Genomic DNA, 15,648 nt, shown 5'->3' on the forward strand with positions numbered 1-15,648 from the left:
GTTGTTGTACTACTTTAAATCAGTACTGACACCCCCTCTGGGAACCCAGTTCCTAGGAAGTCATTGCTAACAACATCCATTGCCAATCTGAATAAGTTGTGTGTGTGTGTATTCAGAGTTTTAAATCTATTTCTACTTTATCTGAATATTTATTGAATGATTTTTGGTTATATTTTGTGTACTTATAACTGATGTTTAGACTTGATTTTAAAATAAAAACATTGTTATTATTATTTTTATTATTTTTATTATTATTATTATTATTATTATTATTATTATTATTTATTATTATTATTATTATTATTATTATTATTATTATTATTATTATTATTATTATTATTATTATTATTATTATTATTATTAAATTTATACGTTGCCCATCTTGCAAAGAGGGATGTTTGGATATTGCCCTGGAAATACCAAAGAAGGCTATTAAATACAAAAGTAAAATTATTTCAGAAGTATTAAATTCACATACAACATAAATACATTAAACTAAAGTTATAGAAATTGATACAACTACATATGTGTTACTCATGCATAGATTAAGATCTATGACTGAATTTCTGCATATGGGTTAATGATTTGGCTTAGTATACTGTTAGAATCTAGCTACTATTATGATTTGTAAGCCAAGATTTATGGCTTTAATGAATGTGCAAATTTAGCTAACACTGACCTCTTTAACAAACCGCGTTTTCCCAAAAATAAGACCCACCCAGAAAATAAGCCCTGGCCTGATTTTTGGCGTGCTCCTAGTATAAGCCCTACCTCCCAAAATAATCCCTAGTTAAGAACCTGCCCACTCCACCCCACTATCAGGTTGCTTGCTGCCGCAACAGGGCAGGAGAGCATGCATCGCACCGGTGCCACCGCCAGGAGTTGAGGTGAGACAGGTTGGGGGGGGGAATGGAGCTACAGCTAAGTCACTCTCCACTCAGCAATGTCCACCTGCCTTTTCAATGATCTGGCTGCCCACCTACCTCTTCCCTTTTACTCCGCTCCTGAGCCGGACTGCCATGCTATGGAAGATGGGCAAGGAAGGCTTGGTTGCCACCATTTTGGAGCCAGGGGGGAGTGAAAGGTTCTGCTGCTGCCACTGCTGCCACTGCACAACATCCACATTTGCTACTAGAGGGGCTTTCTTCAGTCTCAGCTGCCCCTGCTTCATCCCACAGATCACCTGCCCAGCAGCAGGCACCATGTCCTTCTCCTCCACCAACTTTCCCATGGCTTGTGCTGTGACCGGGCAGTGCAAGCCTCCGCTGCTGCTTGCCTCCGCCAGCCCTGGTATAACTGCTCTGGCTACTGCAGTCACCACCACTGGAGAGAATGGAAAACAGGGAGGCTTTTGCTGTGGGGCTGACCAACGTTTTTATGCCAGACAAACGCCGGTCTCCGTGGGTTAGGATAAAGCCAAAAGAGCAACTTTGTTGTTGTTAGCTGCGAAGTCATGTCCGACCCATCGCGACCCTATGGACAACATTCCTCCAGGCCTTCCTGTCCTCTACCATCTTCTGGAGTCCATTTAGGCTCACGCCTACTGCTTCAGTCACTCCATCCAGCCACCTCATTCTCTGTCGTCCCCTTCTTCTATTGCCCTCGATCTTTCCCAGCATTAGGCTCTTCTCCAGTGAGTCCTTCCTTCTCATTAGGTGGCCAAAGTATTTGAGTTTTAGCTTCAGGATCTGGCCTTCTAAAGAGCAGTCAAGATTGATCTCCTCTAGGACTGACCGGTTTGATCGCCTTGCAGTCCAAGGGACTCGCAGGAGTCTTCTCCAGCACCACAGTTCAAAGGCCTCAATTCTTTGGCGCTCAGCCTTTCTTATGGTCCAACTTTCACTGCCATACATTGCAACTGGGAAGACCATAGCCTTGACTATACGCACTTTTGTTGACAGGGTGATGTCTCTGCTTTTTAGTGTGCTGTCTAGATTTGCCATGGCTTTCCTCCCCAGGAGCAAGCGTCTTTTAATTTCTTGGCTACAGTCCCCATCTGCAGTGATCTTGGAGCCCAGGAAAATAAAATCTGTCACTACCTCCATTTCTTCCCCATCTATTTGCCAGGAATTGAGAGGGCCAGATGCCATGATCTTGGTTTTCTTAATGTTAAGTTTCAACCCAAGTTTTGCACTCTCCTTCTTCACCCGCAACAAGAGGCTCTTTAGTTCTTCTTCACTTTCTGCCATTAGAGTGGTATCATCTGCGTATCTTAGGTTGTTGATATTTCTTCCAGCAATCTTAATTCCAACTTTTGATTCATCTAGCCCTGCCTTTCTCATGATGTGCTCTGCATATAAGTTAAATAGGCAGGGCGACAGTATACAGCCTTGCCGGACTCCTTTCCCAATTTTGAACCAATCAGTGGTTCCATGTCCAGTTCTCACTGTTGCTTCTTGACCCGCATATAGGTTTCTCAAGAGACAAATAAGATGGTCTGGTACTCCCATCTCTTTAAGAACTTGCCACAGTTTGTTATGATCCACACAATCAAAGGCTTTAGCATAGTCAATGAAGCAGAAGTAGATGTTTTTCTGGAACTCCCTAGCTTTCTCCATGATCCAGTGTATGTTGGCAATTTGATCTCTAGTTCCTCTGCCTCTTCGAAATACTGCCTGTACTTCTGGTAGTTCTCGATCCACATACTGCTGAAGTCTAGCTTGTAGGATTTTAAGCATGACTTTACTAGCATGAGAAATGAGTGCAATGGTGCGATAGTTTGAACATTCTTTGGCACTGCCTTTCTTTGGAATTGGGATGTAAACTGATCTTTTCCAATCCTGTGGCCACTGTTGAGTTTTCCAAATTTGCTGGCAAATTGAGTGTAGCACTTTTACTGCACTGTCTTTTAAGATTTTGAATAGCTCAGCTGGAATACTGTCACCTCCACTAGCTTTGTTGTTGCTCAGCTTTTCTAAGGCCCACTTCACTTCACATTCTAGGATGTCTGGCTCAAGGTCAGTGACCACCTCATTGTGATTATCTGGGACGTTAAGCTCATTCTTGTATAGTTCTTCTGTGTAATTTTGCCACCTCTTCTTAATCTCTTCTGCCTCTGTTAGGTCCCTGCCATTTTGGTCCTTTATCATGCCCATTTTTGCATTAAATGTTCCTTTCAGCTCTCCAATTTTCTTGAAAAGATCTCTGGTCCTCCCTATTCTATTGTTTTCTTCTATTTCTTTGCACTGTTCATTTAAGAAGGCATTCTTATCTCTTCTAGCTATTCTCTGGAATTCTGCATTCAATTGGTCATATCTATGTTTTTCTCCCTTGCCTTTCGCTTCCCTCCTTTCCTCAGCTATTTGCAAAGCTTCCTCAGACAGCCATTTTGCTTTCTTGCATTTCTTTTTTTTTGGGATGGTTTTGGTTGCTACCTGTTGTACAATGTCGCAAACCTCTGTCCATAGTTCTTCAGGAACTCTGTCTATCAGATCTAATTCCTTAAATCTATTTGTCACCTCTACTGTATATTCAACAGGGATATGATTTAATTCATACCTGAGTGGTCTAGTGCTTTTCCCTACTTTCTTCAGTTTAAGCCTAAACTTTGCAAGGAGAAGCTCATGGTCTGAGCCACAGTCAGCTCCTGGTCTTGTTTTTACTGACTGTATAGAGCTTCTCCATCTTTGGCTGCAGAGCATATAGTCAATCTGATTTCTGTGTTGACCGCCTGGTGATGTCCATGTGTAGAGCCATCTCTTGGGTTGTTGGAAAAGAGTGTTTGCTATGACCATCGTATTCTCTTGACAAAATTCTATCAGCCTGTGCCCTGCTTCATTTTGTACTCCAAGGCCAAACTTGCCTGTTATTCCAGTTATCTTTTGGCTTCCTACTTTAGCATTCCAATCCCCATGATGATAAGGACATCATTTTTTGGTGTTAGTTCTATAAGGTGCTGTAGGGCTTCATAGAACTGGTCAATTTCATCCTCTTCAGCACCGGTGGTTGGGGCATAGACTTGGACTACTGTGATATTGAATGGTTTGCCTTGGATTCGAACTGAGATCATTCTGTCATTTTGAGGATTGTATCCCAGTATTGCTTTTCCTACTCTTTTATTGACTATGAAGGCTACTCCATTTCTTCTGAGGGATTCTTGCCCGCAGTAGTATACCTGATGGTCATCTGAATTAAATTCACCCATTCCTGTCCATTTTAGTTCGCTGATACCTAAGATGTCAATGTTTAGTCTTGTCATCTCTTGTTTGACCACGTCCAGCTTGCCTTGATTCATGGATCTTACATTCCAGGTTCCTATGGAGAAAAAATCTTTACAGCATCGGACTTTCCTTTCACCACCAGACACATCCACAGCTCAGCGTCCTTTCGGCTTTGGCCCAGTCGCTTCATTCTTTCTGGCGCTACTAATACTAGCCCTCTGCTCTTCCCCAGTAGCATATTGGACGCCTTCCGACCTGAGGGGCTCATCTTCCAGCGTCATATCCTTTTGCCTTTTGGTACTGTCCATAGGGTTTTCATGGCAAAGATACTGGAGTGGGTTGCCATTTCCTTCTCCAGTGGATCACGTTTTGTCAGAACTCTCGGCTATGACCTGTCCGTCTTGGGTGGCCCTGCACGGCATAGCTCATAGCTTCATTGAATTACGCAAGCCGCTTTGCCACGACAAGGCAGTAATCCATGAAGGGGAAAGAGCAACTTAAGGACACATAAAGACATGGGCTTCCCTGAATGCTAAAAGTAAAGGGGGGTGGAGTAAGCTGCATGAGGGAGAGGGAGAGGCAGAAAACTGCCTGTGCCTTTACGTGTCTTTAAGTCACTCTTCAGGCTCTATCCTAACTCCTGGAGACCTGCATTTGTCTGGATTAAAAACTTCAGCCACCTCCACAGCAAAAGCCATTCCCCATTCTCAGTTCTCTCCTTGGCGGGGATGGCGGCAGCTGGAGCAATTATACCCAGGCTGGTGAAGGGAGGCAGCAGAAGAGGCTTGCACTGCCCCATCATGGCACAAGCCACGGGAGAGTTGGTGGAGGAGAAGGAAGCTGCCGCCGGGCAGGTGATCTGCAGAGTGAAGCAGGGGCAGCTGGGACCGAAGAAAGCCCCTCCAGTGGTGGACATGGCTGTTGTGCAGAAGCAGTGAAGCCTTTCGCTGTCGCTTCCCCCTGCCTCCAAAACAACGAAGCAGGACAGGGTAAGGTGACTGAGCTTCCTCCACCAATCCTCCGTAGCATGGCAGTCTGGCTTGGCAGGGGAGTGAAAGAGAATAGGCAGGCAGGCAGGCGGGTGGGTAGGTACAGGGCACATAGGGCAGCTCCACCCCCCTGCCTACCCATCTTGCCTTAACTCATGGCAGCCGCACCAGTGCAATGTGCACTCTCCTGCCCCATTGTAGCTGCGAGCAATGAGACGGTGGAATGGAGTGGGCGTGCGGCTGCAAAATAAGACATCCCCCCTGAAAATAAGCCCTAATGAGTCTTTTGGTCCAAAAGAATAAATAAGACCCAAGCTTATTTTTGGGTAAACACAGCATGAGAAAATAAGGTACACTATGAGTTTTTGAAATGCTTGGCCAGTAACTGTATAATGGTATTTCCACATTGGACTTACAGAAAATGGGAGACCTTTAGATGAAAGCAAAGAGATACCATAAACTGCAATGCTTTGGTGCTTTCTAGAGGTTGGCAAGGGTCCGAAAGCTTAGATATGGTAACCCAGGTATGTATATTTTCAGTATGCTTGCATGAGAGTAATGTGTGAGAGACAAAATGATGGGCTGTGCTTATTTTATAATAAAGGTGTCACCATTCAGAATGGTCTTAATTCCAACACATTGATATGTCTTAACTTTTGCAAGCCACCTTGGGAATCTGTAGGATGTCTAGAAATCCTAACACATATAAGACTGTGACCACAACATCATTTTAAACCAGTGAAAACTGTTTCATAGAACTGAAAATGAAAAAAAGTTACAGCAGTTCAATGAAAGAAATCCAGGAGGTTATTAGTAAGCAGACTTATCCTGTATTTTTCTCAATTCATTCCTTAGTCTTATTTACTACCAAGACTGTGAAGGCAAGGTGAGTGGACGTAGTTCTTTTTTTGAAACTTTTTAAAACAGCTGCCTCCTTTCCTAGAATTCTCTGTCTCCCTTCTGCCTCCCTTCTGTCTCCCACATGATCTTAGGAAAAGATGTCACTGCTTTAAAGAATTGTAAACATGTGCTAGTTTATGTCCCATTCTTGTCTTTTAAGGCACTTGTTTGGAACTTTAAAATTCTTAATGAATATAAATACTGATGCTTGAATGGGCATGTAACTGACTTCTGACCTCATCTTGTGAGCCATCTTGCCACCACCAAGTCGCCTCTGTCAACTCACAGCAGCCAAGTCACTGCACATGGCCAACTTGCCGGGGTCAGCCAGAGAGAGCTGAATAGTGGGCAAGTGAGCAGGTGGGTAGAACACAGAGTGGCAGAAGCTGCTGTGGATTTTATATTTTCATATGACTTGCCATAGTGCTGAACTCCCAGAGCTTGGCACAGCAGTGGCAGCTGGGTGTGTGAAAATAGGACGTGCCCAGCCATTGCTACTTCCTGTTGCTTGACCTGCCCACTGCCACCACTGCCAAACAGCCTGAATACTGTCACTGCCACCAAAACAGCCAAATCAGCATTGCTGATGCTGAATGGCCTGTGGCAGCTGCAACAGGGGTAAATGTGAAAATGGGATACCCTCGCCCAGCATACCCCTCACTGACACCCACTGCCATCAAACAGCCTGAACATCACCACTGCCACTGAATGGCCTGAATTTCAAACAGCCCGAAGTTCGGTGTGGCAGCAGTGGCGGCAGCAGCACGGGGTGTGAAAACGGAAAGCCCTGTCTACTGCCGCCCTGTGTTTGCCTACCCACTTGCTCATTTGCCTGAATTATGCATATACACTATAATTTTGAAACTTCTAAACCCAAGTTTTCATACCCCCTGAAATATTGTCTCACACCCCCAGGGGCTGCAAGCCCCCCTGGTTGGGAACCCCTGTTCTAGTGGATTATATATAGTGAAATATAAAGAAGAATTGAGGGGAGGAGAAATGAAAACATTCTATACACCCAACAATTTTAGGTATTATGCTGCAAAACTATTAGATTTATATCATATTTATATGGTCCCAGCAGTTTCCGGACTTAGAAATAGGATTACTGTTCTAATCTTTCTTAGACAAGATCTTACAGAAATCTTCAAGTATTCATCTTGTTTTTCATGCTATTCAATATTTATAACTGGTGGCTGAAATTATTTGAAAAGTTCAAGATTCAAATATTTGCAATGACTGGGGCTCATGTGTCATCAACTCATAGACAAGGAAGCTTGATGAACTAGACATAGTGAACAAACTGAAATTCAGATAGAGTATAGATATTAAGAAATATTGACAGTGTCTTCTGATAAGCACATTTGCTATGAAAAATGCTCTTTGATTCAATTATCTTTCCAGATATCCACACAGTAGCTATGTGAAGGCCTTTTTTAGGCACTTAGGCCTTTCCTGTTTATTTGTTTTTTGTTTGCTTATCTATTTCCTTATTTATTGGATTTATGTTCTTTTTCTTCATGTCATCATAGTATCCTATAAGGTTGTTTCTACGGTATTCATTTTATTCCCATAACAATAACCTGTGAGGTTGATGAAAGAAAGAAAGAAAAGAAAGAAAGGAAGGAAGGAAGGAAGAAAGAAAGAAAGAAAGAAAGAAAGAAAGAAAGAAAGAAAGAAAGAAAGAAAGAAAGAAAGAAAGAAAGAAAGAAAGAAAGAAAGAAAGAAAGAAAGAAAGAAAGAGTGTGACTGCCCTATCCCCTCAGGTAATTTCTTTTCAATTCCAGATTGCTCACAATGGAGTTCAAGTCCAATTATGGGCCTGTCACAATACCTCACAACCTGCTTTACAGGATTATTGGGTGAGTAAAATAATAAGTGACAATATTTACCACCTTTTTGAATGGAGCAAAACATTCATTAAACACATGCAAATAGCCTACTGTACTTCTCTCTGATCTATAAACGTTTGATATGATACTGAATTCTAATGGGACCATTTCAAGTCTATATTTTTTTAAAAATAATCTGACACCAGTTGCAGAAGACTCCTTTTCAATATCTTAGGTGATTTAAACCACCCCTTAAAATATAAATGATCAATTTGTAATTATGAGTAATATTGGAATATCCCATCTCTAATGCTTCCTTCCATACCAACTTAAGTGTTCATAAGTAGCAGAAAAAATCCCAAAACCATTTACCCACCTTCAAGTTTAGAAGTTGATGCAAAGTTTGTTTTGCTAGTAGATTTGTTACATCAAGATATGTGTACAAATGTGTTGTATTATAGTGTCTGACTCATACTGAAAATGGGAATTACCCTCTCACTTTTTTTCCTTTTTAATGTGCGAATGGGACACATTTTCACTAGCTTCATAAATCCTAGCTCCTACGCACAAACTCACTTGCCTATATTCATCTGCCCAGTGGAAAAGAAAAAGAGTTACTCATTAATCCATGAAATAAAGCTTTCCAAACTGAAATGCGTGGTTTTTTTCTTATCTCTCCATAAAATGTTAATAAATAGGTAGTGTACTTGAGGATAGTTAAATTAATTGAACTCATCAGAGAACACTTAAAGTCCTGCAGATATGAAACTGATTGCTTGCTTTTTGTTTTGTGCCTTTTCATTCAGTTTGATAAACACTACACCCATTAAAGAGGCTGTTATGTGTGATGAACTCATTACAACTATAGAAATTCTGAATAAAATTATGGAAGTGGTAAGTATAATATCTATATTTTTTATTATAAATTACTTGTAATTATTATGTGAAAAGTCACTTCTAGAATACTGAAAACTGAAATACTAAACAATGTATGAAATTGCAAAGAATAATATGTGTTTACTTTTGCGTTTATTTAGGGTATGCAAAGTCTACATTCACCCAGAAATATCCCGGTAAGAGTTTTTCAAAATTTGCTATAACTTTTTTTTATTATAGGCACATATAAAAGATTTTGAAGAGTGTGTATCACAAAGTATAATATTCTGAAGTGATAGATATCTACAACATATCTTGCTAAGTCAACACCGGTTGTGCTTTATCAGACAAATGGCCCTGATAGAAACTCCTAATTAGGCAGCACTATGGCATTAGCTCATAAAGTTTGCTTTTATGGAGTAAACAATTCCATGTAACAAGAATTCTGAAGCAGGTAAAAACGTTTACTGGAAGTTTTGAACATGTTTCATAGATAATTACATGTAACAGAATAGCATTGCCCCATAAACCTGCAAATTTCCTGTTAACATCAAAAGAAATGTTAAAAGAAAGGATATTTCTGAAATCTGAAAAATGCAAAATCATTGGTTCCATGCGCTGACATTTCAGTAGTACATGGCAATTGCTTTATATTCAGAATTGTAATCTAATTGCAAGTTAAAAAACAAGATAAACAATTTCCACTCACCTGCTCCTTCTGTTTTAGTATATTCATTATTACAGAGTTGTTATTTTTGGTGCTAATATGACCAAAATATATATCCCACTTCTTTGTTGGACATGCTTCTTTTTTAACTTAAGAATCTTTAAACAGAATTGCATTCTATGAATGCTCCAGTGTTTGCATCAAATAGTCTTGTTTATCACTTTTTAAAAATTGCCAGTGTTCCACAGACAAAACATCTACAGCTAGCAACTAATTGCTTAATCATAACTTCTCAACAAATATGTCTGCCAAGTTCAGGAAATTAGTGGTTTCACACACATGCAAACATCTTTTAAAGATCTGGCCAACTTTTCTTCAGCACAGTAGACACTTCCTGGAGTATTATTTTAATGTATGTGCACTTTTACATTGCTAAACTGCTTTTGTTATCCTTGGCTAATGTAGCTGCACTCTTTTCAACAGCTCATCAGTTATGGCAATAGCAAAAAGGTTCATAACATTGCCAAAAAATTCTACATCGATATAGTATGTCTGTGAAGTCACCAAAGTTGAGCTCAACCGCTGAGAGACTTTAGTTTTATCTTTATACAGAATTAGATTGTGTCAATGCCCACATGGAGCTATCTTTAAAGACAGCATTAAACATGCAATTCAAAATGTGAAATATTTATATGAAGATATTCACATTGTGCATTGATCATGTTATCTAGTTTCAGTAATGAAACATCTGCAAGAAAACAACCAACCTCAGAGAGCACCAAGAACCCCTAATATAATTGTCTATCATCAGAGTTCCTCCTCCCCCCATTCAATTTAAAGCCAAAGATAATATAATCTTTTATCTCTTTGGCATTGCTTCACATCAGTGAACATGGTTTGCTAGAGTAAGCAATATGGAACTATTTGCTTAAGTATACTATGTTCTAAAATAGATTTCCTTCAGAAGACTTTTTTAAAAAAAAAGCTTTGTGAAAGGATATTGCAAGTACATAGTATAATTGGTTAAAATCAAGATACTATTGAGATAATATCTCTAACTATTGACCACAACAGTTATATAACTCAACTATGTACATTTACAGTGCAGTGACATAATTGCTGAGTCAGTTTTTAGCACATCTAAATCTAATTGATGAAGCTAATATACGTGAAGCTTTACATGATAAATATACAACTGTTTATGTATCTCAGAAGTAACTAAAATATTCTCAGTTTATCTGGAAAATGGAAAGATTGGAACTAATTTTTCATTTCACCAAATAAATAACTGATTATAATATGGCAAGTGACAGAAGAATAAATTTAAATACTGATATACTGCCCCCAGCGTTTTTAAAAATGTATGTTGGTAGAATTTCTTCTTTATCTTAGCTTAAAATAGAAAAATGGAAATAGATACCCTTACTTTACATTACTAATCTAAATAATTAATATAGATAAATAGAACTACCCATGAAATCCCTGGAGAAGATGCTTTAAAGAGCAGCACATAAATACCATATTTGTGGTCCTCTGCACTCTGAACATCTTTTCTTAATTTCCAAAGCAATGCAGATCCCTACTAGATATTAAACTTTACATATTTACAACATTCAGTGATAATAAAGAATGTTTGCTGTCCTGCACCTTATGAGCTGTCTGCTACTTCTTGAGAATAGAGTTTTAATTTTTATCCAAATGCTAAATGCTTTTTCCTTAGAGTACCAGAATACTATTAAAAATAAACACCATACTATTAAGTGATATGAGTATGCCAGCAAAAGCATCAGGAGAGGCCTTCTTGGAGCACTGCAAAACAGAATGCAAGTTTTAAAGAGTGATAGTCATGGGACAGACTTTTTGACTTTTTTGGTGATGATTATGGAGACATTCAGCAGAACCCTTATTTATTTTGAATGATTTCTTTCAAATATAGTTGACCATAGACAAATCTGTTAAAGTTAAATTTTAACTGATATGAACATCAGAAGAAGAAAAAATAATGCCTTTGAATGTTGAAAAATCACTTCTTACTATGCACAGTAATAATCACATTTGCTCAAAGGATCTGAAAGCTGCCAGAATGGTGGCACAGAACATGTATGAAGTTGCTTGCTCTGTTATTGAAAATTTATTGTTCAGAAAGACCATGCAACACTAATCTATGTGATTTTTGTTCCAGGAGCCTTGTCTCTGGTCTGCATTTAAATGCTTTGTAAATGAAACCTTACTTTTAAAGCCAGCAGATAGTCAAAAGGAGAAACTTTTCAACACCACTGTTTCTCGCATCCATTCTTCTCAGCGTAATGTTCAGCTCTTTCTTTGTGGTTCTAATTCTGCTTGTGGTTCTGACAAGGTATGGTTTATATTTACAGTATATTTTATAATAAATTGGTTAATAGCTTCACAGACAACAGATACAGTCTTCTTAAATCCACTACATTATAAAAAGGAAAATTTCCTTCAATTTAAATTCAACTCCAGTCAATGCAGGTTTATTGGCACCAATATGAAAAACATTTTTCCTTGCCTTGGTCTAGTGTGTTTTTTGGCTATTCTTCAGACGCTCATCCACAATATCAGTAAACATGCAAGCAATCATGAGATCACTTTTAACACATGTTTATTGCTAATTTGTGAATATGTTTCAAAAGAGCTCTTAATTAATCAGCAATATTTGGTGTGGCATGAGGTCATAATAAGAAGCCTTGAAAACATGAGACTTTTTGTGGCTACTGAAAGCCTGGCCTTAGGTAAATTAGTACTGCTGACACTAAAGCAATACAGTATTTTTATGCAAAATAATAATCTTACGAATTTTATAAGCATCTCTAGTTTTAGCATATTTTTAACATACTTCTACAAGTTCTATTAACTGGAGTGATTTTGATTTAAAAAATGCTATAATCCAATAACAATGCTGAGAGAAATATTATGAGAAATGTTACTTTCTAAAAATATCCCAGACACAATATTATATTGCTGAGCACTGTATCTAAGATATGAATTGACATTATGAATAATGTTTTCATTCTAAAAACTTGGTAGTAGAATCTATTCCAACTATTCCCACATTTATTTTAGTTTTTAAATCAAGCTCCTGATTTTATGTAAAAGAAAAGGCGATGTGCTGTAAGTTTTTGACATGTTTTCATTTGTCCTAGAAATAGACCTGTGTCTATTTTTAGTGTCTGGCTTGATTCTGGAACTTCTAATAGACATTAGATTCTCTGACAGAGAATGTCTTCTACATCACAGGCTGATAGATTCAGAAAGATGCTGTAATATTTCTAAAGATTAACACTGGGGCAAGGATGTCATTCAGCTAATGTTAGAAAACAATGAATGAATGATATTGGAACATAGCCATTTATTTATGGTTGTATTTGCCATTTGTGATACAAAAATGTTATTTTCTTAAATCTTCAAAAATGTGTTACAATGAGTTATATTGATTTATGTTACCAATACTGTTAGTAAGATCACTTTATTTGTCTTCCAGAATTGTTATCCTTGTGGGAATTATCTAAAAAAATCAGAAACAGATTTTTTGAAGGATTTTAAAACTTTGCTACAAAGGGTAATGATTTATTTTTATTCTTATTAATATTTTCTCTTATAGTTTCTATATAAATATTTTGTTATGGTAATTTAACATTTTAAATTCTTTTCATTTTTTACAGCTCTATCAAAGGACTTTTATGAAATGAAGGCAACATAACATCTATTCCTCAAATTTTCATTCTAATACATTTGTTGTTTCAAGTTGAGGGTGGGTTGTTGTTTTTTAATTATGTGAGTAGAATTTTTTCAGGGTTTGTCACATCAGTGTGAAAAAAATCTGCAGCTGCTTAATAAGTGCTTCATCTACATATGCTAGATGAAGCACTTCTTTTTAAGGATCTAACATGTACATGAAAATTATGTAAAAACAAACAATTTGAATTCATTGAAAAGAAATTCAGTTTCACATACAGTATATTTAAAAACTTGGATTAATTAATCATTCTATGGGGATGTGCTATTTCATTTTTTAAATGTATTGAAGTATCCATTCAATACCTTGAACAATAAGCTATGCAAGTATTTGAAGTCAGCTATAACATTGATCATTTTTGTGTACAAAATATTGCTTAAGTTTCTATTAATAATAATGGTTAAGAAATGTAAGGAATATTCAAATTTAGTCTTTCTTCTTCATTAGCTATCCACCTTGAGTAGGTATACTGGGCACAAATGTGCATGTTCCCATTGCATTTTCCTATGTATACCTTTTGATAAAAAATCACTATAGATTTCCATCTGTAATTACTAACATTAATTAAATATCCACAATGACATGCATTGCATATTCAGCTATTTTTTCTTATTTTAAAAGTAGCATAAACTAAATCCCATCCAGATGAAAATCCTTTCTTACTTCTCCCTTGTTGTCTTTCCTGAGGCTAATATATTTTCCCATTAAAATAAAATCATAGACTATATTAGTTTTTAATAGAGCAGATTTTGATTCTTAAAGAATATTAATGTTTTTCCATGTTATAGACCACATTAATAGTAAAGCAATAGTCACAGCTACATCCTAGTACTTATTTACTACGGAGCAAGACCTGGTAGGAAGTCTGAGTAAATGAGGCTATGTTCTAAGTCAGGGTTTATACCCAGAGTTCTTCCCAAGTGTATGCCATTATGACCATATATTCAGTTTAATGCCATGATTTTTTTTATGAGTCAATTTTGCGAAACCTGTGTATAAGCCAATGGGCTGCCTAAATGAAATTATTGAAATAATCTATCAAAATGTATAGTTTCAGTCTATCAAGTAAATTAATATAAATGTAGACATACCACTTTGGACATTTTGCAGCCATAGAGAAAGACGTTCTTCTTTTAGTTTTGGGTAATGCTATTTATGTCAGGCACAAATGAAAGCTAACAAGACAGCAAGAACGCACTTGATCAAATTCAAATCACTTTAGATTATCTTTTAATATCATTTGCTGAGAACAGGTTGCAAAAGACAGGGAGCTGATGAAAATTTGCACTGTGGCAAATAATGGAAAATAATTTATTCCTACGGAAGATTATATATTTGTTTATGATAACAATAATAATTTATCAGCAGGTATTTCAATATAGATTAGCATGCATTGGATGCTACCTGCACTCTTGTGTCCTTCTAACTATTTAATTTAATATTTATTGTGCTTGTTTAATTCTAAAATATGGTTTATTTATATATCAGTTGAACTAATGTATTTAAAATTTGAACATATAAAATAAATTCAAATATATGATTTATTTCTTGTTGTATGTATTCTTTTACAAAACTATCACTTTGAAGTAACTTGGGATTCCTATTCCGTAAATTATATTACATTCAGAAACTTATTTTGTGATGTTTTGTTTAAAGTTAAAGAAGTCAAGGTTTCCTTTGAATTGGTATCGACTCCTGGTATTTCAATGGATATGGCCTTGCTTCCTCCCTTGGCAATGATGGTTTCTCATTTCCTTTTTCCAAGATGTTTTTTGCTCACTTCTAAGATCAGCCCAAGGCCTTACAATTTCCTCGGTTGTCTTTCCTGCAAATAACTGACTGGCTCTGATTCTTTCTAGCTTTTTCAAGATCAGCCAATGTTGACAAGGTGCTGCCACCTGCTGTGGTATTCAAGCAAAAGACCTAAAATATAAATTTATTTTATTTATTTTGTCATATTTAAGAACTGCTCATCTTCCTCACAGAGGGACTCTGCACAGTGTACAATAAACTATTAAAAGCATGAAAACATTTTATTAAAATGTAAAATTAAAAGAGGCAAGGACTAGGGTTAGATGTTAAGAATTATTTAAAAGGCAGGGGAGGGCTTTCAGGATACCAACCAGCCCCACCACTGCAGGCTCATCTGCACACCCCAAGCAAGGGTACAGAGCCATGTTTTTAGATCTTTGTGGAAGGCTAGGAGAGTGCACACCTCCAGTTGGAAGCATGTTATACAGGACTGGGGCAATAGCAGAGAAGGTTTTCTTCCTGGACTCTACCAGTTGGAATGCTTTGGCTGACGGGGTCCAAAACATACTTTCCTTGACCAACCGGGTGGGACAGGTTGATATAACAGGATGAAGATGGTGCTGTAGTAACCTGCCTCCATGTCATGTAGGGTTTTAAAGGTCATAACCAACACCTTGATTTGGACCCAGAAGCAAAACGGCATCCAATACAGGTT

The sequence above is a fragment of the Vipera berus genome, assembly GCF_964194415.1.
Source record: "Vipera berus genome assembly, chromosome: 7".
NCBI lineage: Eukaryota > Metazoa > Chordata > Lepidosauria > Squamata > Viperidae > Vipera > Vipera berus.